Source organism: Felis catus, chromosome C1 (genome assembly GCF_018350175.1).
Source record: "Felis catus isolate Fca126 chromosome C1, F.catus_Fca126_mat1.0, whole genome shotgun sequence".
In the NCBI taxonomy this organism is placed as follows: domain Eukaryota; kingdom Metazoa; phylum Chordata; class Mammalia; order Carnivora; family Felidae; genus Felis; species Felis catus.
In genome coordinates this window covers 152,740,440-152,745,439 of record NC_058375.1, presented here as the reverse complement: position 1 = coordinate 152,745,439, position 5,000 = coordinate 152,740,440, and the positions used below count along the sequence as shown (strand labels likewise).

At 35.4% G+C, this 5,000-nt stretch overlaps 1 long non-coding RNA gene and 1 other non-coding gene across 3 annotated transcripts in view; one reads left to right on the top strand and one right to left on the bottom strand.

Annotated features, from left to right (window-relative positions):
- LOC111561860 overlaps positions 1 to 5,000 on the bottom strand; it is a 44,364-nt gene that overhangs the window by 2,897 nt on the left and 36,467 nt on the right. The gene's annotated exons all lie outside the window — the stretch shown is intronic.
- The window catches only part of LOC101099993, an 8,239-nt gene continuing 6,759 nt past the window's right edge, over positions 3,521 to 5,000 (top strand). For both annotated transcript variants that reach the window (XR_002161512.2, XR_002744819.2), the window contains exon 1: positions 3,521 to 5,000. This exon is cut by the window's right edge. This is a non-coding gene — a transcript (uncharacterized LOC101099993).

Here is a 5,000-nt window from a genome sequence, read left to right as displayed (position 1 = left end):
GATTCTCTGATTCCGTCTCTGTCCGCCACATTTTAGAGACATGGAATCTGACAACTAGGAATTTAGTTTACACTGCATCTGGAAAGTAGTGCACAGGCACTTTGTACCTTAAATCAGAAACAGGACAAATTCAATAGTTCTTTTAAAGGTATTCACAAAAGACCACAAATGTGATCTTTAGTTCTAAGAAAACTGTTTTAGATGTTAAATGCAAAGAACCGAAACACAAAAAGTGTGAGTGGTACGAGGCTGTATCAAGTGTAAGAGCACAAGGAAATCTTGATTTCAGATTATGAATACTTCCGAAAAGAATAGTTTTGGATTAAGTAGCAGTGATTTACAATTTGCTAAGCCTGCTATGGGGGGCTTAAAAAGGTGGTGCGGTTTCTATTTTTGCTCCCTATATTCTTATTGTCTGCTTTGCCTTGTGTAATACATGAACAGAATAAGTGTTTCCTCGTGACACGATGACTGTTATTAGTTTCTGCACAAAGAAACTAAATATTCCATATCATTGGGACATATTGAAAAAACGGTATATATATTAATCAAAATGTTTGCTATCTTATCAAATACTCTCAAAAACAAGCAGCATAAAATCTTATTTTTGTCTCACCATATTAATATCATTTCACAGTACAGTTTTTAATTGATCATTATACCACATTTCCAACTTAATGCTATTAAACTGTAACATTTAGAAATTATCCAAGAATTAAATGATCAGCTCATACTAGATTTTCCCCCAACACATTTATAAGAAATTTTTTTGTCTCTTCCCGCTTCTACTTGTTCCCATTCCTGATGTCACCCATATGCACATAACACACTTCATGTCTCTTTTAAAACCACCATCATGGTGCTAGAGAACTCTGTAAGAACACTATACAACAGGGAGCAAATGGCTGTTCACACTGACTGAACATAGTAGAAGGTAACTACATACTCTTCACTGGTCCAGCCCCATCTAGATACCCTTGGCCAACGTCGTGTCTGTCTTTTTTATATCTCCTTATCCTAGGGCAGTGGTTCTTCAATGCATAAAAATTACCTGGAGACACCTGTTAAAACTTTCTTGGGCCCTTCTCCCGGAGATTCTGATTCAGTAGATCCAGTAAGATTCTATTTACATTCTGTCAAGCTTACAGGTGAGGCCAAAAATGCCAGCTTGAGGACCTGAGTCTAGGGGGTAGAAAAGTTTCTCCCAACAGATCGCCAATGAGGAATTCAAGAAAACATAGGGGGCTGAGTCACTTGGTTCTCTTAGTGAGATAAAAGTGATTGTGCTACCACCTAGAAATTAACAGACAAGCGGTACTGTAAGCATCATTTTAATTGCTTTTAAATCATTGTTAACTCTAAACAATTACGTACAGCAGAAAGGTTTGAATACCCGTCAACTTTGCCACTGAAAGCTGTGCAACTTAATTTGAAACAAGGATCTTTAATAAATGTCATAAAAATAAATAAAGGTCATTGATGTGATTAAAAAATGCATACATACATGGTTTAGATCATCCCTTTTACCTTCACCCTTTCTTCAATTTCAACCCATTTTTAGTGAAAATTTGCAATTAAAGAATTATAAAAATACAACACAAAAATACCATAATGACATCTACATTCAAGTTATATTAAAATGCCTTAATATATCATCATGTCACCTGATGCTTAGCCAAATTATTCCAAATAATGCCATAAGAAAGGTTTAAGACTTCATCTAAATACAAGTCATATTAGGTAACCAAATATTCACTCAGTTCAATGTAAATGCATTTCATTTACTCAATTCTGTAAAGAGTAAGTAATAAAGACACATTATTAATTCAGCAGTTATCATGAGTCTTAGAAAATCATTTCTACCAACTATAAACCAACCTATGTCTACTGTACAAACTAAGACTTTTGTGTATGCTAGTTAAATGACCTAAATTTGGGGTGCCTGGGTGGCTCAGTGGTTGAGTGGCCAACTTCGGCTTCGGTCATGATCTCATGATTCACCAGTTCGAGCCCCTCATCAGGTTATGTACGTACTGACATCTCAGAGCCTGGAGACTGTTTCATATTCTGTGTCTCCCTCTGTCTCTCTGACACTCCCCTGCTCATGCTCGCACGCTCTCTCTCTCTCTCTCTCAAAAATAAATAAAAACATTAAAAAATTTGAAAAAAATAAATGACCTAAAATTAAGCCAGGATATATGGAAACTCTGTCACTTTCTCTCAGTTTTGCCATGAACCTTAACCTGCTCTCACAAAGTAAAGCCTTAATTAAAAAATTAAGCCCAGATTATTAATAAATCAACACTTTACTACAGCAGATAAGTTTTAATTTTACGTGATACTTGAGTAAATGGCTAAAATGAAAAAACTATCTTTCCCAACCATTGAAATTGAAAGATTATCTAACCTCTTCCTAACAGTGACATTTACATTACCACTTTGTGCTACTTTCCAACAGAGCCGTAGTTTCATTGACCTATTCTCTGTGTGGCTTATGAAGTTGGAGGATCCATATCTGTACCATTTCCTTTATTATCAGAAAACAAAATTCCTTTTCTCATAAATAGGGTTGGATGATCAAATAAGGACCTTCTAAAGGACAGAATTCACACAATTAAGTAGAATTATTCTTAAATATATTGGATGACTTATTTCTAGATGGTCTAAAATCCCAACTGACCCAATATGTATGTCCTCCATACCAATTCTGGGAAGTAGATTCAACTCATCCCTGCTACTTTATATTTTATTTACTCTTCCTGGGATTCTTTGGGACTTAAAAGAAATTTGAAGGAGGTGTGGGAGGCAAAGAGTGAGGATGGTCAGAAAGAATAGAAATAAACTAAAATGGGCTTTGTCATCAAGTAAATTGTGGTTTTGTTTTATTTTTCACAAAATTGGCCTAATTCTTTATTTTCTCCAAAAACAAACTAAAAAATATGCTTAATATCTTCAGAATAACAGTGTAAATTAAATTGTTTATGTGACAGTGAACAACACTGGGGAGGTAAAAGATAATAGTAGGTACAATTAAATACCCTTTTCAAATGCTTCAGTTAAGTGCAGTTTGATGGAAAATCTTCTAGGCTCGTCTCTCTAATCTACAGAATATGAAAGAGTTGTTAAATGTCAGTGACAGGTGTTAGGTTTATGGAATTGCAAATCTAATAAAAAATTTTTCAGTTGGGAATCTATAATTTTAAGGTTATAATTGTCTATAGATATATGGTCTCAGTGAATGAAAGGCTAATTATTTTTAGAAAAAAAAAAAACGCCAGATAAAAATTAACAAACTAGTGAAAAGAAAAATAAGTAGGTAGGGGCGCCTGGGTGGCTCAGTCGGTTGAGTCTGGATTCTTGATTTCACCTCAGGTCATGATCTCATGGTTCGTGAGATCAAGCCCTGTGTCGGGCTCTGCCCTGGCTGCTCAGAGCCTGCTTGTGATTCTCTCTCTCCTCTCTTCCCCTCCCTGGCTTGCACACTCACTTGCTCTCTCTCTCTCTCTCTCTCTCTCTGTCTCTCAAAATAAATAAACATTTAAAAAAACTAAGTAGGTAATACTCTTTCCACTACAATGTCTCATAATGCTGAGATTAAAAAAAATTATTTAAGAGTCTAATGAAATTATAAACTTCGTGTTTGAAAATATATATCACACCAAGATGCATAGTAGATATTTAAGAATCCACTATAAACATATATCATCAACTTGATTTACGCTGTTTTAAAAACTCATGACATTCACAATTCAAAGTATTCTTATTCTTGCTAAGGAGAGAGAATTAGGCAAAACGTGAGTTGTACCTTATCAGAAATTTGTATATAAAAAGGTGAATATACTATGCCTTGGTTATGGTAATGAGAGCAACTACCAGTTTCGGACATTTACTATGGACTTGGCACAGTGATATCTCGTATCTTTTCAACAGCCCTGTGAAACGGATGTTCATTTTGCCGAGGAGAAAAGTGAAGCTTGGCAAATTTAGTACGTTATCCAAAGTGAAACAGATAGTAAATGGTGGAGTATTTTAACTCAGTGTATTCATTCAAAAGGCTGTGTTCTTCACCATTACGTTATACTGTCTAAAGTCCCAACTGACCTAACATATATGTCACAGTGATTAAATATACAGATGACTATTAGGCATTGTTCAAAACCCATGATAGAGTCCTTAAAAAAATAAGACTGACGATATACCGTACTGGGTGCCAGCACTTTCTGGACTTCACTTTTGACCTATCAGGCTTAGTTAAATTTTCACAGCTGTTTAATTTAGTGGTGATGGTCTACATTTAGTGGGAATACCATAAGGGTAATGTTAACTGTACTTGCAATTATTCCCCACCATACTACCTACGAGTTAGTACATGATTATCATTTCCAGCTTCTGAAGGAAACAAACTTTAAAAGGAATATATCATCCTGCCCTCCTTCATTATAAGTACTATTTTTAAAACCATAAGTTATATGACTGATAGGAAGATTCTGCTTCTGCCTTGAAGAAACAGATATTCTCCAGTTTCCAACTGCAACAAGCAATTCTAATTTAAAAGGTAAACACAGGATACTATGTTCAGAAATGGGCCTCCCTGAATTTGATTCTCTGATACATTCAACTATGTTGAGAGGTCACTTGTTTCTGGCTATTGTCATTTTGGCAGTGGGAGGAGTTGGGGGAGCATGGTCAGCAGAGTCAAAGAATGTGCAACTCGTCTTTCACATGTGTGTTAAAGCAACACAGTTAAAGCTCATTTCCAAAAAAAGGAAAAGAAGGCAATCAAACTGAGAAATTGTCGATTGACTTAACCAGGCCTCCGTGACTCAAAGAAAGCCACCAGAGACAACTTCTTTCATTCCTACTCAATATGCTAGAATCTGCTATGAAAGACTTAGGTTGCACATCACCTCTGGGGAATTGTAAGATCTTTAAAAAACTTTCCAGTTTTTGCAGAATTTACTTAATTTTTCTCCACTAAGTATTTAAGTGAAAACCATAAG